The sequence below is a fragment of the Lepidothrix coronata genome, unplaced genomic scaffold (assembly GCF_001604755.1).
Source record: "Lepidothrix coronata isolate B3197 unplaced genomic scaffold, Lepidothrix_coronata-1.0 Scaffold46, whole genome shotgun sequence".
NCBI classification, from domain to species: Eukaryota; Metazoa; Chordata; class Aves; order Passeriformes; family Pipridae; genus Lepidothrix; species Lepidothrix coronata.
In genome coordinates, this window is record NW_016690226.1 from 2341614 (window position 1) to 2367090 (window position 25477).

A 25477-nucleotide genomic window follows, 5' to 3' on the forward strand; every position below is an offset into this window, starting at 1 on the left:
AATCAGTATTTTCTGATGCAGGAAGTAAAAAAAAAAAAAAAAAAAAGGGTCCCTGTCATTTCAGCTTTAAACAGCCTTAGCAGTGGGCTTCTTGCTAGGATAAAAGATGTAGGTGAGGAGAGAAGATCCTGAAGATCCAGCTGCCTGCTCAGAATGCAGCCATTTTCAAAGCGTGGTCAGGTTGCTGATGGCCTGGTTGAGCTTAGATCTAAATATTGGCAGGGAGGACTGGGGTTCCGTGCCTCTGAGCATCTAGGCCAGAGCTGAACCCATGCCCTGTGAGTTTACAGTGCTCCTCTTTGGGCTGTCCCTCTGCTGTAGTGTAGCTGAGGCTCCTTTGCAGCCAGGTCCAACCACATCTTCCAGGAATGCTTTTTGGCTACAGCTGCTGCTCAGGAGTAACACCTCACCTGGACATCTCACACCAGACCAGGAGCATTTCTTGCATTTCATGCTGTGACTCAGTAGTGCATCTTCCAAAAGAAAATACTCTGAAGCCATGACTGGAGCAAGCACTGAATAATGTTAAAGGAAAGTTTCACCCCACTGTGACAGCTTTAACATCCTTGTCTGGATAAGGGACTGAGGGAGCTGTGACTGGGATGAATGAGGCTCTGATACTTGGGGAAGGGAGCAGGTAACCAGGGTGGTGAAAACAACGTAAGATGTTTTATATTGGCCCTAGATGTTTGATATTCACAGGGTAGGTAATATGCAGTAATTAGAGACAGCATTTACAGCAGCTTCTCCTTAGCGCAATGAGCTCTTGTCACATGGTGAACTCATCCTGACTTTTTTTTCCACCCTCAAAGGGCAGGATGTGCTGGTGGCAACAGCGTCTCCTTTAACCTAAAATTACAAGGAAGATTTTGCATGAGGGGCCCATGACTCACCTCCACGTGGCCAGCAAAGGGACCTGAAATAGCATCAGTCCCTGAGCAGATGGGCACAGAAGGGCTCCCAGAAGAGAAAGTTCACAGGGGATGGATGGACACCAGACATGTGTGCCCAATTCATGCATATCCTTTGCTGGAGGTGGGGGCCTGAGTTAGAAGGATAAGGTCAGGACATAGGACCAGCTGGGGATGGTACCCATTAGGATTTGGGAGCCTCAGCAGACCTCTACAGAGCAGTTACCTCAGTGCTAGGCTCTTGCAGAGGTGTTTTTTTCCCCGGTAATCCTTCATTTTCATGAGACCTGCCAATTAGCAAGAAGAAAGGCACTGGTCTCTCCTGGAGACCTGCTCTCCAGCACCATTCCTCAAGGGATAAAGCACTTTTCTGCCAGATTTGACAGCAGGCAACTCTGAGCCCCTCCACAGTGCTCACTCGCCCCTGACTTCATGGCCTGAAAACAGGAGGAGGGCAAAACATCCCCCTCCAACCTATTAGGCCTCTGAACCAGCTGATTAGCCAAAGCAGAAAGCAGATTAACCCCAATTAGGTGGAAATGTATAAACAAATATATTCAGTAAAGCCTTTTGGATAGGTTCCCCAGGAGACTGGCTTTGAACATACCTCCCAGGGACCTTCCATAGCTTACACTCACAGCTTCATACTCCATCAGCTCCTAAATTGTGCCAGTGCTTGGGGCCCCTTCTGTGCTCTCACAGAGCTCCTGCTGCACTTGCTTCAGATATTGCTGTGCTCCTGTCCCTCATGCTCTGCCTCACCTCCAGCCTCTGCAGTCCTTCTCCTTCTCTCTCCCCGTCACTTCATGCACCATCCCAAGAGTGTCTGGACTCCTGGGCTTTGCTGATGAAAAGTATGGCAGAAGGTCTGTATCCATGGAAAGTTTTACTTCCTACATGGAATGATAGAAACCCCTCTCATCACACTCATCTTTGCTCCCATGAGGTCATTCATCTCCCTGCTTCTTTCATCTGGCTTCCCAAGCACAATAACATCTTCACTTGTGTTAATCTTTGAACCCTCTTGCTCTCCAGAAGTCTGGAAAATGGCTGGTTTGCTCAGCTTTGGTAACAGCAGCCATAGGATCCTGTATTTCTATGCTCTCTTTCACTTCAGAAGGCCCCAAATTTCCCATATGGTACACAAAAAATTCTCTCTGCCTCTGGGAGGCCTGTGCTGCTGTCAGGCAAACAGCCAGTTCAAACAGCCCAGAGGGGAGATCTGATCAGGAAGGAGATACCGAAAAACTCTCCAGTGAAATGCCACTGGAACTTTCCTACTATAGCTTGAAAACAGCTGTGCTTCCTAAGCATGCCTGGGAAGGTTGGTGTCACCTCCCAGAGGTTTGCCCAGCCAGCGCCCCTATGTCCTGTGCACTTGCTGAAATGGATCCCTGATGCACAGAAACAGCCAGAAAGTGAAGGATGGTTAGAAAATCTTCAGCCATGAGGAATGGGAAACCTTTCCACAGGCAGAGCAGTTCAGCTTCTCCCCTTACTGCTTCAGAGAGGAGGTTGAACAGCCAGCAGAAAAAAACTCTCACAGTAGTTTTTCTAAATGTTAAAGGAAAAAAAAAAAGGGATCCTTGACAGCGTGTCACATGCATGGACTGGGACCCGCAGCTGACAGGAATGAGAGCTAAAAATAGATATCAGTGCTAATGGGCTCAGAGCTGCCTTCGGTGAATGAGTCCCAAGGTGAATTATGAAATCTAATACACGTTCTCTCCCTAACAAGTGTGGTTTCTATCAAGGCTTATTTACTTTGGTCTTCATTCCTGCCGGACATAGGATACTACTCTCAGGTTTCACAACGAAACAGATCTGGGCCTGATGGGGAGACAGCCAAGAAGTCAACAGGAGCACTGTTATGGAGGATCCAGCTCCACACATCTCAGCAACAGCACTGGCCAAAGGAGCTTCTGGTTGTGACCCTTGCCTAGACAAACTGACCCAGCTAAATTGTGATGCCCCTCGGTGACCTGGCTTTCAAATAATCTCCTGAAATCCTGTATTCGAACAACACCTGCAAGTCTATACCCATGCTTATATTGGTGATATATATTCGGGGGTGAGGATCTGATTGCTTTCATCCAACCGATGCCCACCTGCATCCCTATAAATCTGGTCTGGCTGAGGCATGGTAACAGAGCTCACTTCTGTTGAATGGTGCTTATTATGGCTTTGTCCCATGTGTTGGGAGGATGGACAGCACCTGATCCAGAAGAAAAAACAGAGCAGCACAGGCATGAAGCCTGACTGTGCATGAATTGTTGTCTCAAAAATTCACTAAATATTTTGAAAGAACAAGTTTATACTTACCTACTCTGTGCATGGCATGGCCAGGGTGTGTTTGATCTGATGGCAGGAGCCCTACTGTGAGGTTTACCACATCATCCAGCTACAGCCTGAAATGGCTGGGAATAGTCTCCCCACAGCTCAGTGCTGCCCCAGCAGACAAAGTTGGGCCTATGGGTAAAGGAGTGGAGGAAGGGGGTGCCTTAATAGGCAATTGGAGTTTTTCTCTCCAGCTAGGATATTTTCTCCTGTTGTTTTCAGCTGTAACTACAGCTTGTTATCCAGGAACATTTTTTCTGTTCCTCCCCCCTCCGCTTCTTAAAAAATGCTTTCAGAAAGCAAATCTGTGCAACAGCCAGTCTGAAACACAGTTGTCCCCAGCCTACTTCTTATCACACGTGCTTGCCTGCATGCTGTTACTTCTCTGCTCTTCCAGGGTTTTTTTAGGAGGCAATTAATCCCCAGAGGGATTAAAATAGAAATGAAGAGTGTTTTTCCTTGGAGAGAACATTTCCGAATGACCTTCCTTCTCCTCTGCAGTGAAAACTGACCATCTTGGATGAATCGCTCCCAAAGCAACAGATTCCCCTTGAAGGTTTCCGGCAAAGTCTTCTCATTATCATAGGCCAAGGATCAGGAACAGCTCAGCTGCACTGTCGGCATCCAGCACGAGTTAATGGAAACAGCGTGATCACCTGGAAATAATGAAGGTATGATAGGAAAGAAAACTTAATACTGGGATGAGCACCCTCAGGATCTGCTGGGGAAGGTCTATTTTTGTCACATACAGAGCAGTCAGGGTAGGATCCTCACTAACTCCTCTGGAAGCAGTAAGATAGCTACAGTTTGCTCAATCCTTCCTCTTTTTTATTCTGGGTTTCAATGTGTTTTTGTAACCAGCTGTCTGAAGTCATCAACATCCGTAAACTCCCATGTGCCATTACTGGAATCAAGGAACTTGCACTGGTGTCAGCAGGGTCCCTTCTCATGCCTGCATGTGAAATTCCCAAATTACTACCAAATTTGGAAGAAGCACTAAGAACCTCTTCTTCCTCTCTATGCCTTATCTTTGAGTTACTCCCTTGCGTGAAGCTCTCCACTCATACTGCTGTATTCACATGGTTGCTGGATCCTCAGCCAACATACATGAATCCATCTCCCCAACACACACACATGGGGTATGTAACAACCACGTTAGGGCTCTTCTATTCATATTATCCTTAACGATTGTCCTGTCTTCACTCATATCAGTGGAATATTAACATCTGGACAATCAGGCAAGATCTAGATGTTTAAATATATGACCACAGATATCTTACAGCTGTATAAATACAGCTACATAAATACTCTTTTGCCTGACCACCTTTCAGGCTTGAATAGGCTTGTCCTGCTGTCTAAGGAGAGCTCAGCAACACTATTGCTCCCAGGGTGTCTCTGGGGCTTGAGCTGTGCCCTAAAGAAGAGTAGGGAGCTGGCTCTGGATGCTCTCCAGCAGCAGACTGGGAAGGGTGCAGCAGCCCCCAGGTACAGGGCTTGGATGCTATGCTCAACAACACAGGGAGAGGCATGTATTTGCCCAAGGTTTAGTGGAGATTAACTGAATAGCCAGCAGATCTGGGGAGCAGTTTAGGACATGCCTTGTGGTGCCATAAGTATGTGATGGTTCAAAATGGATGAGAGAAGCAAAGCCTCCCAGGCCAGCTTTGAGAAAGGCACCCTGCTAGAGTCAAGCTTGAGGAAGGAAGGAGTAAAGAAAAGCCTTTTTTTCACAGTTTCACTCCTAGAGCCTTGAGCAGGAAAAGGGAGGTCAGTCCCTCTCTGAATTTCAGGCTAACGTCTGTGATCCCACCCTAACAAGGCCTATCCCACCTTACTGAGGAATAAAGGTGTCCTCAGATGCCATGTGTTGTGTTGCTGTTAAACAAACAGCTCTTCACAGGTCTGTGGGATGAATTTCTGCACCCACTGAGTATGGTAGTAACACAACTCTCCAGTCCCACAGAGGTGAGGTGGGAGTTGTACACTCCCAGGAGGGCACGGTCAGAGAGGTAGGTTTGATGGAACGGGATATGGCATGGCAGGAGAAGAAAAGCCCTTGAGCCCTGTATGGTGTGTCCCACCTCAGCCCATTGGTTTCCCTTGAAGCTGTTCCTCTTCCTGGTGCCTGTCCCTGACAGCTGGTAGGACATCACCACTGTATCTTGGACAGTTGTGGCATAGACGGAGACTGTTCAGCAACCCACAGCTTGCATCCCCTTTCTTGCCAGAATAAATGAGAAAGGGGATTTTTGCTTCCCTTCACTGTAAAGCACTTGGAGGCAGAAAGATTTTGCTATAAATGGGAACTTTTTGGTGCTCTGTGGGGAAAACTATGTCACCCTTGGAACAGGAGTGCAGAGCTAGCCAAATCAGAGGTATTCCTCTGTATTCACATCATTCCCAGCTCCTTAAACTTCCCATCACCAGCCAAGGCTATGAGTTAGGGAACATAGGACGGGGGGTGAGAGGCAGGAGGAGAAGGGGTTCTTAGGAGAAGATCAAATCTCAAAACATCATATTTGCACTCATTGGAAGGCAGTAAAGAAGCTAGGCAAGCAGGACAATTAGAGATAAGGGTAAGCAACACAGTGTTCCCAGCCTGATGTCCTGCCTGCTGGTAAAAGTGGGGGTGCAGCCCAATGCATTCTTGACATTTTGTTCTCCCAACTGATGCCAGCTCAGTTCTTATCAGATATCTCCATGGCCAATGATTTTTCACAGTGGATAACACCACTGCATAGGAAACAGTCATAAACCTCTGTCCAGGCAGCTGAGCAGAATGTTCCCTTCCTGGCCTTCATATGGGGATATTTGTGGCTTTACCTTTTCCCCTCTTCCTCACTTAGCCTCTGCCTTGCACATTCACAGCTCTGACCCACCCTGAGTTACACAAAGGCAGTGAACCTCAGACCAGATCTTTCCTCCACTCTTTGGATCCAGTACGACTTCCTCTTCCACAAACAATGCAGACTTACCTCTAAGATTGAACATACTCTTTGGCTGTTCCCTGTTGGCCAAACCAATCTTAAATTGCAGGGACAGTACGGCCAGGATGCAGACTCAGAGCTGGGGCAGGATGGCACATCTGGAGCAAGGCTGCCATCAGGAACCAGCACGGCAGCAGGAGAGGCTATGCTTTGCTCCAGATTCCTCAACTCTCCACAGCAAGAGGATGCCCCTGTCCACCCTCCCCACTGAGGAAAGTAATTTCCATGCTCAAGGATGCTCCCAGCTTTATAGTTTCCATGAGGAAAAATTCCATAATCTTTGCAGTACCGGACAAGGTGGAGGTGCATCAGCTGACCAACACCACTTCAGGCTTAACATGGGAATCACCTTGCAGCCAACAGAGCCACCTCTGACAGAAATCTGACCTTGAGCATGCTGGCCTGACTTTGCAGCTGAAGTGGCACCTGAGTTTCCCTCTAAAGCAGATTTTTGGCCAAATCTCAAGGATGCTTTGGCTGCTGTTCTTCTTTATGCTGAACTGTGTGAAACTGGGCTTGGTGTCACAGCACTGTGCAAGAGAGACACTCTCCTTGTTCTGCTCTGTGTCCAACTCTCTGCTAAAGCAATGTTTGGGGAGCTCAGTTATGTGTGCCAAAGCCAGGGGAGCTGAGGATGCAATCCAGCTGCTTCCCTTTAGATTTTGTAATCCAGGATAAGAAAGCTTTCCATTAAGCACTCACACCCTAGTGATAATGGTGACAAAAGCACGCCCTTGCCTAGGTTAACACATGATGATACTGTTAACGTGCGCACCACAGCTTGAGACTTTTTCAGGACTCTCTGGGATGAGTCCTCACAGATTAGGCAACAAGGAGTATGTTAATTTTGGCCAAGCAGAGCTAACTTTGATTTACCTTGGGCTGCTCTGCCCTTGGCTATGTGTCCCAGGGGCTCCCACTTTGCAGTGCCCTCACTCCCAGGGCACAGAGCCTGTCCCTCTGGGGCTATCAGAAACCCTGGGGCTGTTCAGAGCCTCAGGCTCTTTGCAAGAGATTTCTGCAAGGCATACATACATATACAAATACACATATGTTAACACATATCTCTGTGCTATATGTCTGTTTTTACACACGTGACACTATACTTGCACATCACTAGTGGTTCTGCAGCGCTTTGCAATGGAAGGATTCTTGAAACTGCGAGAGCAGAGTTTCTGGGAGATGAGCTCTGTGGCTAGTTCCTGAGCCAGTTTAGGCCCTTTCTGAGGTATTTTTCAGAATAAGCAGGATAATTTTCCATTTTTTTCATTCCTCCATTGTACTGGCAATGATAGGTATCAACAGCCATCAGTCTGAATCTCTTTTGTGCAGACTGCTTTACCACAGACCCACAGAACTGTAGTCACTCTCATGCACTATCATATTATGGCATCAGCTGTATCCAGCCATGTTAAGATTTTCATGGCTCATGTGGCTTGCCTAGAGCCTACAGGTCTGTGTGCAGTAATCCTTTACCCACACACCTTGCTCTGACAGATCCTAGCTCCTTTTCTTCCAGTGTTGTGGATTCCCAGCTCTGCAAACCATTTCAGGACACTATTCACCCAGTCATAGCCATGGTTTTGGAGGGGATGTGCTGTGTTGCTTGGCACAGGCAGAGTTAGTCCTGGCTCTCCAGCAGTCCTTGTTTTCAGTTCCAGCCATGGGCTGGTCTCCTCTAAAGGAGTTGGCTATGCTCCTCTTTTCCTTTCTCCTCTCCTAAAACTACCAAACCTATCAAGCACATCAGAGCCAGCTGGTGTAAAAAGTAGGACTGTTTCTCAAGGTCTTCTTATTTGCTCACACCTTGTGCAGGCACTGAGTGAAACAGTCTTTGACTTTCTTCTGCTGCTTCTCATGGCCCCAGAGCTCCAGTGGAGCTTTAAGTGCTCCATTCTTCTGCTCTGAAGTCTTCTTGGTATGTCTGGCACTGTGTGACCATTAGAGATTACTCAGTAATTCAGGTATTAATTTGCAGGACAGAGGCCTGCCTGTGGTCAATAAGGCGGTGCCCTTCTGTTTATTATATGAAAACCGTGCCCCTTCTCTGTCCCAAGAAATGCTTACCACCACCTATAACTGATGGGAACCTTTCCAAACAAAAGCCTGTTAGCACAGAACTGCCAGTTCCCAGCTCCTTGCAATAGTAGGACTATATCTGCCAGATGAAATCCTGGAGGACCAAATCAGATGCCCACAATTCTTGCCCACTGGACTAGAAAAAAGATCTTTTCCTAGCTTTGATCTGGACACTGGCTCACTTTTGAATTCATGAACAAGACACACCACAGAGATCCTTGAGAGGTTTTCCAGGTCAACCTGTACACATCCCAGCTGGTCCCTCTATCTGTGGCCAGTCTCTAGCACTTCAGAGAGTCAGCTAGAACTGTCCTGATTTTACAGGAATATGCAGGAATGGGGGGCAGTTAAGCAAGTGGCTTGCAGACAGAGACAAAATCTAGCCAAACAGCATGCCTTCCTCCTGACCATGCAGACAGTAAGCACATCTACGGTGGATTAGTGGGATCTGGGGAGACCTCCAGGCCTTAGGATGCTGGCCCCATAACCTGCGAGGTGAATGCCCTTCCCCCTGCCCCTGCACGTGGCCCGGCGACCCCGCAAGGAGCACACAAACCACCAGGGAGGGAAGGACGGACGAAAGAGAGAGTTTATTGTGGGGAAGGGGTTTATAAAGCTTTTAGGAGGGTCAAAGGGGACCAATCAGAAGTTCAGGGTCACACAGAAAAAACCATCAGGTAAAGGGTCAACAACCAATAGAAAGGGGTTAACAAGGGACCAATGAGAAACACCTCAGGACACCTTCCCAGGACACCTTGTGTGAGACAATAGCTTCACAGGGGGTGTCGGGAAGAGGGAGACAGTGACACTGCAGAAAATACAAAAAGCCATTTTGAAACATGTTTAAACCACAGTAAAAACTTCTGTCTCCATAACGTTTGAGCTGTTTTCCTCACCAATCCATCTCTGACAGGACTTTTTCCACCCTGCATATGGCAAATCCATTGCCACACACATCTGTGATGGGGAAGGAAACTTTAGAGAGTGCTCTTTGCACCTGGATCACAGCTCAAGAGAAAAGAGAATCTGTAGCTCAGCACCTGCTTCAGGGCACCAAGCATGCACTGCTATAGGTGCCACAAAGTGTGAGCATACCAGCAGTCAGATGGTTCTGCGACCTGGCCCCTCTCCCTCACTCCACCAGCTGCATGGGGCCCTGCCGGTGTAAGCCACGTGGTCAGGATTTCCTTTTTCAGCAGATAGGGGAAGGCAGCCTATTGCCAAGAGTGGGTGGGTGGTGAGGGCAGGGACAGCTCACCTAGGCTAGCTGCTGCACATGGAGCTCCCAGCTGGCTCTTGTTCCAGGGGTTATCTACTGACAACACAAGGTCATCAGCCAGCAGCCAAGCTACATTGCTCCACAACCTTGCTTCCTTGTCTGTGTTCTCTGCTGAGACCAACCCCCAGCAGGGACTGGCTGTGGCCTCTCTCCCAATCTCAGATGAAACTTGCTGGAAGACCCTGATCCAGTGTCTACCCAGGATACTGGCAAAGGCAGCCTGAAAGAGTAAGGGGCACCATCCCACTCTTTTGGATGGACATGACACTGCTGGTGCACACCGATGCTGATTTCAATGGTTAACACTGTTTGCTTCTCTGAGGGCTGTTTTGGCAAAAACATTTCATCTCCCTAGTGATATAAATACACAGCTGCTTCCTCCAAAATAGGAGGTAAATGGAAGTGTGAAGAGTGAAAGTGTGTGCGGCATCTGTGGTGTTTGTGCTACAAAGAAAAAAGGGAGAGGAAATGAGGCTTAGTGCAAAATACAGGAAGTGGGAGAAAAACAGCACAAAGCAAATGCTACATCCATTGAATGGGACTTGAATTGGTATCTTGGCTGCTGTTTGACTAACTTATGGTATCACTAAATCCCATTCTCCTCACAGGGAAAGAAACCCTGCAACTGTGCATTGTCAGTGTGACGGAAGAAACAACGGCAGCTGATGCTGGTTGGGTCAGTATTACTGTCTGTCTCACAGACCAGTCTTTGTTCTCAGAGTGGTGACAAAGGGCTCCCTTCTTTCCTTCACCTCCCTCGTCTTGTTCATAGGCGTGTTGGAACAGTGAATGTTTTAAGACTATATCAGCTATGGGTGACATGCCTTGGCAAGCTCCCATCAGGACCTCTGCCACCCCTGCCCCCTGGGAGGTGTCCCTCTCATGCTCCGGTGCCCTCCATGGACTGTGCTGGAAAAGGCTCATTCCCTTATCGCCTGGTGGAGCTTGGAGCTGCGTGCTGCTGGAGTCTGTTAGTAGTAAACATGACTACAAGCTCTGAGCCAGCAGGTCCACAGGATATCAGGAGCACGCATGGTGCTTCTATCACTTTCTTGTTCACCTCTGTTACTCTCAGAGCCTCCTAAACTTGTTACTTGGGCACTCTGCTTCCTGTCTCTCTTGGAAGATGAGTGCAGGGGAAAGGGAGCTGATGTTGGTGAGTCTTAGCTGGCATCACCAGGGTAATCTCTGTCTCCCTCTGCATGGAAAAAGAGACTTCAGAAGGTTTGGCCAGTTCCTGAGAAGGGGCAAGTTACTGCTGCTGGTATAATCCCAACCTGTAGTGCATGCTTTTCCAAGAAGAGGTAGCCTCTCAGCCAGTGACTTTTGACAAGTGGCTGTGCCCAGTATCTGGCAGAAGGAGAGAGTTTGCAGGGCATTGCGGTGAGTGGCAGAGCTCTTCCAGAAAAGGGACTCAACTGGAAGACACACTTCCCACATTCAGCCATCCTCTGACTGATGCTCTCTGCCACCCCACTGCCAGGCAGTGAAAGGCTCCTCTCCCAGCATCTGCATGTTGCAAATGGAGACGGCGCATAGCAGGGCAATATCTAAGAGAAGACCTAAGAGTGCACCTTCAAGGCCCTTTGATATCATCCCAGTATTCCCAGTCTACGCACTCTGAACAGTTCTTGTCTTAGCTATCAGAGTGGCAGAATTATTTCAGCCACTTTTCTAGTGCTCTTTATCTTGGCAGCCTAAGGACTTCACCTTCGTTACATTTCTCGTATTCTTGGTACAGAGGGTTGAACCTGCACAGAGACATACAGAGTTACAAAATAGGGCCCATGCCTTGATGCACACAGGTCCTAACATAAAAAAAGACACATTCAGAGGCATAAACACAGACATCCACTTGCCAAATGATCCTGTGACCTTGCACGGACAAGTGGAACAGTACATCGAGATCATGACAGTGCTCTACAAGAAATCCTAAGTGTTACTGTCCCCTATGGGAACCTGGAAAAAGCAGCATAGTACATTAGGTTAGAATGGATGTTTCAGTGTTTCCCTTTCAGAAAACAGGGAAATAATTTTCAACTTCTGAGAGCATCAAACAGCAGTGTGTGGAAGAGTCAACATAGGAGCCACTGCCTCTGCCGTACTTTTGATGCATGAAAGGACCTCAGCAGGAACATCACATGCTGGCCACCATGTCTGCACACAGGTCTCACCACTGGGAGATGCCTGCAGTCAAGCAATCCCAAATCTGTCTTTGGAAGGTGTGTTTCCAGGTCCAATTTTTACAGGCCAGCACAACTACAAGGAGTGGTCTTCCTTGAACAAAAGATGAACATTTCTGAGTGGAAGTCAAACAGGTGGAGTTGACCACATCAGCCACAACAAAGGGTTCATGACCAATGTTCTCCTCCTCTCTCCTTATGCTTCCCTGGAGCTAATTTTTCCCCTTAGGCTTCCCCTGTCTGATGCCAGGCAACACAACTCTGTCACGAGGCCTCCACAGGCAGCCCAGGAACACAGCTCAGACTCTCCTGTGGAGTTCGGGTCTCGGGTCCTGGATCATTGTTTTTTTATAGTAGGGATAAGCCAGATGACTCTTTATTAAAGTAAGTTCAAGAGAAAACTGAAAAGGGAAGATAAAGATGCTTTGGGATGCAAGACATCTTATGCTGTGTTTATTTCCCTTCCCCCCCATCCCGTAATACGGTTCAGAGCAACATGAGGAGCTGTGGTAACATGGATGTGGTAACTTGTATCAGAGGGTGCCCAACGGCAAAAACTGTGCAAATATGCACATTTTTGGGGAGGTCAGCAACAAAGCTTCTTTATGCTAATATCAGCCAACTATGCATCCAGATCTCAGGAGCAATGAGACCAGGGACTGTACTTCATAGTTCAAGTGAAGCTGGGCAAAAACCCATGACCTTGAGTCTATGGCGTTTGAGGAGGAGGGGGGGGAATTGACCTGCAGCAGAAATTACGAGTTGCCTACAGCATGGCTTAGCTAACATTTCCCACAGCAGAGCAGGGGGAAGAGCTTAAGCTTGTTTGAGATTGTTTGAGGAAGAGACAGAGTTTGTCTCCAGAGTTGTTTTTTATGGCATGCATCTGAAAACAGTTTACAGGTGGCTAGAAGGAAGCCTCTTTGTTATTGTGGTTAAAATGACCTCTCAGTACCTAGCCTCTATTTTAAGCAGGTGATGCATACATGTTCTCATGCCAGTACTCTTCAGTATTTTAGCTGAAATAGCAGTTCTCTTTCATTGGGGTTTACCCATCTGGTGTATTAATAGGCAGCAATCATATGCCCTCTTAACATTCCTTTTGCTAGGCTAAAAAAAGCAAAGACCGTCTAGACTTCTACAATCACCTCTCTCTTTTTGTCGGGATCACTCTAGTGCCATTCTTTCCACTTGTTAGAATTTTCTCTTTTCCAACTCTTCTGGAAGGTACTTTTCTCCTCCATACTGGCAGCGCTTCCTTGTTTTGTCTCTTCAGCTAACATTTACGTTTTTCCTCCAAGGTCATCAGTGAAGATATGAAATTCGCTGGTGCCAAAACCAGTCTCTAAGGAATTTCATTAGCAATTGCCTACTACTTTGAGTTTCAGGGTCTTTTTATTAAGCAGTTTGTTACCCACTTTTCAGTTCAAGTGTGAATCCCTGCACTCCCCTGCTTTCACAGCTTCTCAACCATCCTCTGTAAAACCCAAATATCTTTCATATACCACATAACCAATGTTTTAAAAAATATTTATTCTCCTCCCCAAGTATAAAAATAATAAAAAATACTCTATCTTTCATACAGCCACATTGAATTTTGTCTAATTATCTGTGCACTTCCATATCTCTAATTATTCTCATTTTGTTCTAGGACAAAAAGAAAAGCTGTTCTAAACTCTTGGGCTGTAAATAACTACATCCCTTTTTTTGTTCCTTAATTAAATTTAGGTAAAATTGTTGATACTAGGCAACTCTCTGGTCCCCATCCAACCTCCATTTGCACAGGTTGATTGTATATCAGTGCTATTGGATTTACTACTTGATCTGTCTCCAGGCACCTTCTGATCTAAATAAACCTTGTGAATTTTGCCTTGAGCTCTGATGGGATTTCCAGACACTTTTAGCCATCAACTTGTAATCCCCTTCTTCTGCACCATCTTTCCTGCAAAATGAGGCAAAACTTCTGGTTTATAGAGCATGCCTTGATCTTAGCTGCACTGCGCAGAGGTCTGATATCTTGCCTTGTTCTTTTTACCTTTACAAAGAACTTTATTCAGCACCTCTGCCAGATCTATCTCACCTTGATTTCTGGTGACTGACATGTCTATTTTTCTAAACTTTGTGACCTCTGCCATGTAGATTTCTTTGCTGACCACTCCCATCTTTCCAGGAGGATTATTTTTCAACAGTAAGTCAATTTTCTATATGTTCTCTGTTGCCATGCTGAGTCTGAATGCCTTCCACATACAAATACTTAAGACTTTTAACTCAAGTTGTTCATCACTTCAGTTCCATAACTTCTCTGACCACTAACGTTTTGAGGCTGAAAAATCTTAGCTGTGGCCCCATGGTATTTACTCTTCCATTTAATTTAAACAGAATCAGCCTCTGTACAGTCAAGGTTAAAAGTTATCTTCAGCCACATTACTCTGCAATGTCTCACTGGTTAACAAGACCAGGTCAAACACAATGGCAGCTGTGGTTAGGTTGCTGCCTCTTTAGTGAAGAAACATAAGCCAGTGCATCCCAGAATACCTGGGCCCAGCCTATGGTAGTAGCACTTTATTCTCCATGTAAAAAGTTAAAACCTGTAGTAATGACAATCCCTGGTTATGCATATCATTCTAAAACCATGAAAGAAAGTCATCAACATCAAGGCACAACCTTGGATAACCACAGCAGAACTACAGCTGTCTTTCCTCAAGGTAATTTGAACACAGACAGAATCTGCTTATCACCTCTGTTCCTGCTTGTTTCTTCACACTCAACAATATCATGAACAGGCAATACTACCACAGGCCCCACTTGTCTTTGCTCTTCTGAGCAGCATAAATCTTTCAGTCTCAGTGGTCCAGCCATGCCAGCTGTCCATCCTGACTCTGAAAGTCCTGGCATACACAGCCTGCATATTGCTCATGAGGTCCTTGCCTTAGCAATCAGGCACTTCCATTGTTTCTCCTAGTTTCCCATATATACTGGCTATATAATCTTGGATGGAGTTTCAGTTTTCTGCTCTAATAACTATTACGCTCCTGCTCTCTTATGTTCCTTTAGTCATTGCTGTATTTTAATATCTATGCTCCTCCTTCAACTACACATCAAAAACCAGTATGGAAACCACACGAGTCCCTACTAAAAATCCCACACAAAATACCAAGTCCTCCACCCTATATCTTAGTCTAAAGCCTGTCTCGGGTGTCTCGCTGTGTTCTTCCACACCCGTACTCAAGCTGCCAAGGAGAGTCCTCTTTCTTTGGATGCCTTCAAAGAGACAACACACTGCTGGCAGGAGTTCCCAAGGAATCTGTAATGTCTGGACCATGGATTTGCCCTTCTCTTAGGACATGTTTCACTGAGGTATGTAAAGTGCCTTGAGCAGTATCTGTAGTCATCCTTCTTCCATTTCAGTGGGAATCTAGCTCCCTCATTTGTCTCAACATGAAGGGAATCGCTGGATTATTCTCTTTTCCTGAAGACACATTTTCAATTCAGATCCCCTTTTGTAACAGGAATTGTCTTAAAGTGTTCCCATTCACACAGACCTATCTTTCCTGGTACTTCTGGTAGTCTCTTCCCCTTGCCCTTTGCAGTACTTCCTCCAGCCTCTTCTCCTTTCCAGGTTCTTGGACTCATGTTTCCATGGCCTCTGACCTCAAGCCGTCCCCATCTCTTCTCTTCATTCTCTGCTGGGTTCACTTTTTCCTTTTCTGTTCTTGTTGCTTTTCCTTCTCATTTCCAGTCCACAAGCTTTTTCTCAAACTTCAAATGAAGCAGAAGCAGGGAAGAACTTGCACGTGCCTGATAAACTCTGCTCTGATCCTTGCTCAGAAGTTATGGTAGGGATGACCGGAGTGCATTCCTCTCTATGCTGAAAACTTGAACTCATGAAAAGGGCTGAGAGATTTCAGCAGCACAGAAACTGTAATCCTAATTCAAGTTTACCCAGATCCCACCTCTGAAATGGCCTGATGATTCAAAGCAGCAGACTGCAGCAGCATGAGGCCAGAACACACAACAGCCTTACCTCCAGACAGCAATTCCCATTACAAGTGTGAGTTGAGAATCTCATTTCCCCAGGAGGTAGGCAGCTACTACTCCTCACATCACACATCATGGTGACAGATAGAGGTTAAGTAACCTGTTTCTTGCTATTGACAACTAGAAGACAGCTCTAGACACTGCTGTTGCCTGCCCCTTGGCACTGGGTGAGAGTTGCCAGGGAGGTGGGGGACTCAGGCAATGTGCCTCTATGGTAGATATCTCCATCTGACTGTGTTGCCTAGAATCCATTAAACAGCACAGGTGGAGGCAGAAATGATGGATATATCTTCAGCACCCTAGTCCAAGTGCCATTACCTCCTGCTCCATTCTGCTAACATCTGAACCACAGTTTGGGTACTGCACTGTTCAGCACAGCACCACTGGGTAGCATTGCTCAGGTGGAATATGTGTGTTTCCTCCACTAACTTTATATCCCGGATATAAAGAGGGTTGTGTTGTCTAAGGTGACTGACATGATGCTCCCTCTTGCTGAGTTGAGAAGCAAACTGTCATAGCACAGCAAAGGATGTTGTCACAGAACCATCTCCCCTCACCTCCCATTGGCCTTGCTCAAGGTCATTCTGTATGGCAGCAACAGGAATAGAGCGTGTGAATTCCACCTCCTTATCCCGCTTGACCCAGGGCTAGGATCAGCTGGGAAAAAGCAATATCTGTCCAAGCATGACAGCAGTGCTCGGGTGTTGTTGTGCAGCTCGAGAACTCGTGCTGAAGCCCCTGCCACACACACAGTAGGCATCAAGAGGTGCCAGCTCTGGAAGCTGGAGGCCTGGGGACATGTTGTGCTGGAAACACTGGGGCCCCATCCAGCTGCACCAGCACTCCCTCGCCCGTGGGACTGTGAGTTCCTCCCTGGGAAAGCAGCAACGCCCAACTGACTGCACTCCAGCCCCGGCAGGAAAAGGCTAACTACGGACAATGCCCAGACGGGGTGATTAAGCCCCGATCAGCGAAGCATGGTCCCACGCATGATCTGTGTGTGCCCCACGGAGCACACCTCCACTCCAGGCTGTATTTTGGGCTTCTTTTTTGGAACATTCTGCACATTAGGGATGCTTTCTCCCACAGAGACAAGAGAGTAGCAAGATGTTTCCCCCTGCCTGCCAGGCAGTTTTAGCTCTGTCCCAGAGGCATCCTGAAAGAGGATGTGAGGTTGTTTACCCTCAATGAGACAGCTATCAAATCGGATAGCATGGACCCTAGAGGTTAAAGGATTTGGGCACCAAATCACTAGGGAGTAAAATGTGCTGCTCTGACTTTGTAAAATGTGCTGCTTTGACTGCGGTGGAAAAGGTCACACATCACAGGTTACTGCCAGCTAATGAGAAATGAGTCTGGACAATTAATCGATACATAATCTCCTCCGCTAATCATATTGATGGAAGATGAGCTCCTTCCCCCAGGAAGGGCAAAGGCCATTGAGCTAAGCCATTTAGAGGCATTTATTTATATCCTTGGTGGCTCAATAATTTGAGTCTTTCCCCTGAGGGCTAGGCAATATTGTCCAGGTGAAAAAAAAAAATCCAACACAACAGGTATTACTTAGCAGAAAAATAGTCTTTTAATAGAAATGAACACTTTCAAAGGAAAATGCATTCCTTTTCTTTACATTTTCAACCACACACATGTGAGGACAAAAACCCTTCTGAAATATTCTATGTAAATGGTCATAAAAATATCATTTTCTAAGGGGAATACTCAAAGAAATTGTCAAGATCTCAGGGCGCGTGCTACTCTCAGTTGCATCAGAATGCTTTTCTTCAGCAGCCTACAATGAAGCATTAAAAGAGAATTTGTCCTTCACTCATCCTAAAACCATGCCTTTCGTCTGGCAGGCACAAACTGCTTTTTAAGAAACCTGGCCCTGTGGGTAAGGTGAGTTCATGCTTGTGTAATTAAAGCCTATGTTGAAACACATACGCACCAAGGGACAAAGATGATGTCATGGCACAGCTGTTTCTGCAACACAGCTGGTTTCCTGGCTCCCTGACACAAATCCCGCTCTTGCTGAGCTGCAGCAAAGCAGGTGGTAAAACTGTCAATTGGAAGTTGCAGGTCATCCCTGCCAGTTGTGTGTGGTGCTCAGACTGCCCCTGCAAAAGCTAACAGAGCCCTTCCGTTGCACTACGTAAACTGTGGAGAAAGGCAGTGGTGCTCACAAAGAAGCTGTTTACTTACACAGTTGCCTGCTGGGACTTATTTACAGAGTACTACTGACAGCCACCAAATCTGCTTGTATAGCTCTGGAGACGGTTCAAATCCTCTGTTCCCAGACAAGTGATTAATGCTGTATGGAGAGAAGTTCGGACTGAGGATAAAACTGAGCTTTCAAAACAAGAGCCTCTGATCTCAAACTGAACAAACATTTTCCCTTGCCTGTGTCAGCTAGTTTGATTTCCAACAAAAGAGCAGATTGCTTGGGAAACCACAGTCACACCAGTGAATTACTTTCCTACTAGCCAGAGAGAGCTCCCTCAAGCATCCTGTCCTGCTCTCTCAAATCAAGCTGAAGGCAGAACTTCCTCTGCAAGCAGCTAGTGAAAATGAAGCTCAGAGGTGAGTCTCCCAGCTCAGCCCTTGTAAGGAACAAGACTACACTCCTTAGAGCCCCAGCTCCTTATTAACCCTCATTTACAAGTAGCCATAGGGCCAATGTGTGCTCAGAAGATGTACTTGATCCTGCCAGCAGCAGATCTAAACACAAAGGCATCAGTGGAACAGTTAACTCATCTGTTGAAAGGACTGCAGAAGTGAGAGCGGGATTTTCTCACAGTTTGAAAACCTCTCTGAACAGGAAAGACTTAATGGCATTGACAAAGGTGTGCTCCATGCAAACAGATCTCTGGCAGCAACACACTGAGCGAGCGCTCTGATAGCAACAGCTCAAGCCACAGTATCTGGATAGTATGGTCTTCCATAAGACAAGACCAGCCCTCCCCTGTGCCCCATCCACAGAATGTATAAAAAGTAGTGAATGATTGTTAACAGCTATTAGAGTCTATGGCTTTTAACCTACACATAACAGAATTTGCATGCAATTATATATATGCATGCACATACCATCATGCATATATTTGTGCTGTGGAAAGCCCATTCAACATGCAGTCATTGCCTCGGGCATTGCCAATGACTGATGAGTTCTTGCTGAAAAGTGCTCTAAGCCTGCCTGCACTCAGGTTTAACTTCGTGCAAGCCTCTCCCAGCTGAGCCCACGGAGAATGCCGCTATTGTGAGGGCCAGAGCCTTTCTGCCATGCCAGCACACGCAAAGGCTGACGTTTCATAAGCTGCCTGCCATCATGAGGACAAAGTCCCGTTGAGTGGGCATTGGCTCTGCCTTCCCTTGCAGATAGCAAGGGATCAGCTGAACTCAAGTTTGGCAGCCTCCCAGGGTATGGCACAAGGCTAGCCAATCATGTGAGGCAGAGCCATTATCGGTGCCCTGTTCCTAACAAAGTGAAGACATTCTCTTTCATCTCAAACTAATATTTGTTCCTGCTCTTTCCAAGCAGAGGAAGACAGACATACACTGTGCCAGATCCCCTGCTGTGATATGTATCTACTAATCTCTAGCTTGTATGGTTGCAGGGAGGCTGCAAGCATGGGAAAACACTTAAACATCCAAATTCAGGATAACATCCTGAAGTCATGGTGTAAAGTAAAAACAATAAATAAAGGTTCTTTGGGAAGGAGGGAAGACAAAATTACTTAATTTTATGTGTTTTCCCATCACAGTAGTTAAAGAAGCTAAGGTTTACAGAGGGCAAGTGAAAAAGGCCTGTCCAGTCCACTTTAGAAGGAAGAAGGTGTTGGCTGCCCAGAACCAGTATCCAGAGCCCTGCTATCTCCTCAATCACCTTTAACACCAGAGGCAGGGAAGATGAAGTTCTCAGAGCTTTCTTGCCACTGTAGTCCTGATTTAGGGCACAGACAAGTCAGACTCATGAGTTAGCCAAGGTCCTGAGCACCTGAAGGCACTTCTCTCTGCAAAGAGTTATCCTAATTCAGAATGACATCTGTGTATTTTCTTTATAACTTACCCTATCCATGAACTACGTTCACTTGCATTTCTAATTAAAAATAATCCGTTTGTTAACAGTGACTTCTGGCTAAGCTTAACCCAAGTGATATGACATGTGATATGACACCTTGCTCCTGCTGGGATGCTGAATATTTTATGCAGAGCTGCCCTGAGAAGATGCTTGGCCATGACGTAGTGAAGATACTGAGTCCACAATGCACTGAGTTGCGAGGTCCTGGTTCTAGGTAGTCAAGACAGGCTGTCTGGCTACAAAGGGGTGTCTATCCCTCTGCAAGGGTTAGACTGAGACTCTGACAAGCAGGGAGGCAGGGGAGAGGCACAGCTCAGAGGGTCACTGAGAACCAGTCCAGAATGACCTGAGAGCGACCAGCCTGCTCTCCTCAGCCAGCTGAACTACCAAGAAATCCCAATGGGGAAGGCACTAAAGGGGATTTTCCTGTGTGTACTTGCAGCTTTTTGGATCAGCCGATTTTGGAAATAGAGGACTAACATTCATTTAACACAATTTGCAGTTAGGTCTTGTCCAGAACTGGTTGGTGACACATGACCTCTGTGTTGTTCAGAGGGAGACAGAGAGGAAAAAGAGATGAAAGCTCCTTTATGTCTCATGCTAACAGTAAAGATAGGGAATCAGAAAGCAAGTGGACTACAGAAACCAAGAGGCAGGGTTCAGCTCAGTCACAGGTCTTTTGCACCTATATCTCCCCTGAACTGGAGCTATTTCACATCCAGTCAACTCAGAGCACAGGCAAGGAAGTGGGCTTTGCCCCTGCTTCCTGTGAAGGGATATTCCCTTGCTTGCTTCAGGGAGGAATGAAAGAGTGCAGTGACCCTGAAGCAGGTCAGACTTTCAGCTGTGCCTTTTATTCATGTCCAGGCTTTTCCCAGTCTTTGCAGATACGGGTCTCTTCATGCCATCTCCCTGTGATGCTGTCTGGAAAAGGGGGCGGGAGAGCAGAGTGAAGGAGAGTCGGTGATAAAATGGACCACACAGCCCTGGAGTGCCAGGTGTCAGCTCCTTTTCTCACCAGCTTTTCTTTTCTCAGCAGCCCGCTGAACATTCTTTTCAGGTTACTTCAGAGCTCTCACACAGCATCTGCATCCCTGAAGCAAAGGCAGTGTATGGTTGGGTGGCTCTGGAGGTGAGAGCCATCAGTGAAGCAGGTGCCTCATCAGGCACACAGCAACAGCCAGCACCACACAGGGGATGAAGCCCAACATCACAGCCAAGAGGTTACCGGGCAAGCTGGGCCACCATGTGCAGCCCGTGGATCACAGATGAGGGAGTTGGACACAGCACAGCACTGCTAAAGTGTGCAAGATGTGCAAGGAGTGGGATAGGACCTCATTGCATGCCTCACATCCAGTCATGGCTGGGCATCAGCGGGCCTGCAAGCACAGCTAGCCAGTTCCGGAGCGTGCACATTTCTTGACTCCTCAGTCTACTCCAGGCGCTCCTTCTGCATCCAGGGGACAAGGGTCACTGCAGTCCTTTCACAGGGTGCCAGTGAAGCAGTAGGGAAAGAGCCAAGGTAAACTCTTGAAGAAAAGCAAGAGCCACCACAAACACAGCTGACTGAGCCCAGCAGGAGCAACCGTGTGCTCTGTGTTGTCCCTTTAAACAACATTCAGAGAAGTAATATTGTAAGCCAGTGGCTGTTTCCCAAGAGGCAGGAGTCCTGGCTGCCATGGTCAGCCTTGCCAATCCCTTTGCTTTTTGGCTTTGCCTAGGCCACAGAACCTCTATGTTTCTGTTTCCCTGCTATTACAGCATGTGGCAAAGGGGAGGGACTCCTTCCAAAGCATCTGCTGTTTTTGACTAGAGCAGCAAAGGACCAACTCAGCTTGGCACTGGCCAGCGAAGAGAGGGACAGCATAATGCCTTGAGTCAAGTACAGAGGCTGCCTGCAAAAGTGCTTGGAGCACAGATCCTCGGGAATTAAATTCCCAGGGAAACGGCCAGTGTTGCCCATGTGTTTCCTCCCAGCCACCCTGCCCTGCTCTGTCTCCACAGGGCCATTATGCCAAGTGGTGAAAGGTGGACACTCAGGCCTCTGTCTCCACATAGTACCCGAACACCACATTATGGGCACAAGCCAAATATCTAAGATACACCTGTGTCCCTTGGCCTGACCCACCCCACTGTCAGCATCTCCACTCCTACCCCTCAACCAGGGCCTTCCTGCAGCCTGTGGACACATCAGAAGTCTGCTGGAGACTCAGACCTTACACTCTTTTTACCACAGCACATGCCCTTCCTAGGTCTCCCAAGCCTGCCAGGCTTAGCAGCCACAGAGGAGAGACCCTTCCCCCACTGTGTAATAGAAGGAGTTTCAGAGAGGCTTCACAGCAGAGAAACCAGAATGGCTCTCTACTATCCCCTTCCAGAGCTGAGGTGACCAGCTATTTCAGCTAAGAGGACTCCTTCCCTGGCTGTTGGCATCTGTGGATCTTACCTCTAAGTCTTCGTTTTTTCTTGTGTGTCAGTCAAGTGAAACTAATCACAGATGAGTTTTAAAGTATTGGATGTTATCTCACCATCTCTGTCCCAGAGTCTGTCTCCTTAACTGTGTTACTGTTTGACAGCCTGCAGGGCCTCTACACCTCGTCCAGGAGTTAATATTTTATCTAGACGTTCAAGGGAAGCTTGGTGGATATTGTGCTAGCCTTGAAATGCCAAAGGTAACTTTAAAATATTTCTTTCCGGACTCTGAAATGTTGCTAGTAGAAATGTATTCTCTAAAAGGAAATAGCTCCAAACCTAGGCTAACAGCTGGGGAGATTATTCATGGAAATCAGTGCCCTGAGGCTCTGTATCACTTTCATTTGTCTTTCCCAAACCCCCCACCTTTATGGAGGCCAAGTGCATCACTCTTCTAGCTCCAGGGAGGTGAAGTGGAAGCAGCTCTCCAGCAGAGGAAAATGTGTTCATCCTGAAAACATTTCTTTGTTCTCATTGCACAGGATCATTTATCTACCGTGCAGCAGATTTATGTGAGGAACAGCAGTGACACAGGGCATAATGACTCCATTTTGTTTAATAATTAACTCACATGTTCTCCTGGTGCCACACGTTCCAGCAGACACTGTAAGGCAGTCAGGCTGTGCTGGCTGGAGAGCTAAGCAGCAGGTGGGCAGTAAGGAAAAACTGATTTCTCCTTCTGCTCACTGATGTTGTGCCCTAACTAGTGCTGGGGTCTTCTTACCTGAGGTGTGCTGTCCCAACAGCTCTTCAAACGCTGCAGACTCTGCACGCTCTGAGTATTTTACCAAAACAACAGGCACTGTGGTGTATTATTTCGACAGGGGTCATATAGGACCTATTTCAAAGAGCAAACCTGAACTATGTAGCAAGAATGAGAATGGAAGCCAAAATTCATCTGAGTTCTCCCACTACCAACAAGAAGCTCCATCTTGCAACCCGCCACTGTTTGGTTTGCAAATGGCCAGGAATTGTTTTACAGGTTTTAGGAGAATTTGCTGGAAACTTTTCGCCAAATTTTTCTCAAATTTTAACGACTGTTCCTCACAATCAAATAATTTCTGGGGAAGAGATGCTTTCAAAGAACTTGTCACCTTGAAATACTGCTGAGGGCATCCCTTTTCTAAGTATTTAGACTTTTTTTTTAAGAAAAAAAATTTCACCACAATTTACAATACTCAGTCGTTCAAATACAGAAGGTTAGATATATTGAAAAGGTTCTAAATACATCATTTTAAGGTTACTGAAATAAAATATTTCAAAAATATTTCAAAAAGGGCTTTTTTCCCCACTAGCAAGATATCAATTCTTTGAAAAGTTAGAGACTAGCTTTTTTTCCAAATTCAAGATACATCTCTTTCCACAATATCTCAAATCTTTGGGAAAGGGCGAATCTATTACTCCCTTAGCTTGTTTTTTAGAGAGGTAGAAAACAATAAAACAGAAAGGAATTTATCAGGAAAAAAAAATCTCAACTAGAATCCTTTGCTTAAGTGAAAACAACCCTAGATTTATCAGGGACACTTGTAGTCAAGGCTGAGGCAGTTGCAGTTTTAGCAGCACTTCCCTTCCTGAACAAACGCCTGAGATGCCATCAAGTTCTCTCTGCCTCCGACCTGAACTCTGTTTCTATATCTCTGTCTATTTTAAGGCATATCCCATACACAGTCCTTTCAGCTCCTCACAGTCAGGAATGTGGCTCTTCCTGGAAACCATCTGCTCAGGGAGACAGCTGAGCTTTTACTGAGGACTGAATCTGTACCCTGCACTGCAGCACCACCCCAATGGGTTAGGGTGTCCTCCTCGCAGCATGTTTCCATGGTTTCAGGTGGGTTAGGGTGTCCTCTCCACAGCAGGTTTCCAGGGTTTCACGATTTCAGCACTCAGGGAAGACCAGCAAATGTGGGAGGGACTTTGGTTTGCAGGATTACACCTTATCACCAGTCCTCAGGCATCGAACTATGATTTGGGTGCAACCTGACAGCCACATTCTCCCTACCTGCCCCACATGAGTTTTCTTTCCAGGCCTCCTCTGCACTCATCAGGCCATGAGTCCTACTGATAGCTTGTGCCAGATGACTGCTGCTCCATGTCCCGTGGAGGCTGCCAACCAAGCCTTGCTGCCCTGCTAGTCCAATGGTCTGAAATGACCTTCAAGAGATTGGCTGCAAGGTGAAAGTACACAAGCAGGTTGAAGCTGGTTATTCAGCATCCAGGGATTAGAGCAAACAAGAGCAAACAAAGCTGATTTCATTGTCTTCTGCAAGACATCATTGTCTAAGTCAGATCTGCAAGCCCCAAAGCAGAAGCTGAGAAGAGCCAAGGGGCCAAGGTAACCCAGATTCAGGGGACTGGAGGACTCCTGATTGGGCTACAGGGGGAGAGGATGAGATCCAGTGAGAACTGGGAGAATATTATTCCAGATCACATCTAACTGAGTACTGAAGTGCGGATCCCAATCAGTGCCCTATCTTTTCTCCTACAGTCAGTCCCAGTGAAATTCTGTATGATGGCATCATCTTTGATTCAAAGTGGGAGAGACAACAGTCCAAACCACTTTGGTAATGGGCAAGTTTCAGAAGGGATCCTTGAAAATCTTCCCCCAGCTGAATGTCCTACTAACATTCTAGTAGTTCCTGAGAGCCCTAATACAGATTTTTATCTTCCCTGTCACTATTGAATTGTATTATGTTCTTTTACTTACCCTCTGAGTGCTTCCGGAGCAGATGAGCTGGGGGGATGCACAACAGCACATTTGCACCCTAAAATCATCAGGTGGTTGCTTAATTCCTTCAGAGGAGGGTTGAGTAATTTGGGAAGAGGAAGGTGGGGAGGACCTCAACAGACTTCAACTCCCTATTTTCTGGTTAACATCACCAGATGCCTCCTGCAATGCCTAGTCTGTAAAGGGGGTGCCGAAGCTCAGGGGGTAGTGAGGAATTACGGCTAAAGTTCTCCCTCTTCAGTCCTTGAACACACAAAGAGTGGCTCCACATTTCCTCCCAGGGCCATCCAGCTCAATGATGTGTGACTAACTCTTTCATTGACCAAAGACCAACCACTTTCCTCACATGACCTTACATAACTGCTCATCTATTTTGTTAATGAATGGAGCTTGA

At 46.7% G+C, this 25477-nt stretch overlaps 1 long non-coding RNA gene across 1 annotated transcript; it reads right to left on the minus strand.

Moving 5' to 3' along the window:
* Positions 1-55: 55 nt before the first annotated feature.
* Positions 56-25477, minus strand: LOC108497286. The gene is made up of 4 exons (XR_001874732.1): positions 25063-25477; positions 24358-24523; positions 3234-3904; positions 56-3126 (listed from the first exon to the last, which is right to left on the minus strand). It is a non-coding gene; the product is annotated as an uncharacterized LOC108497286 (long non-coding RNA).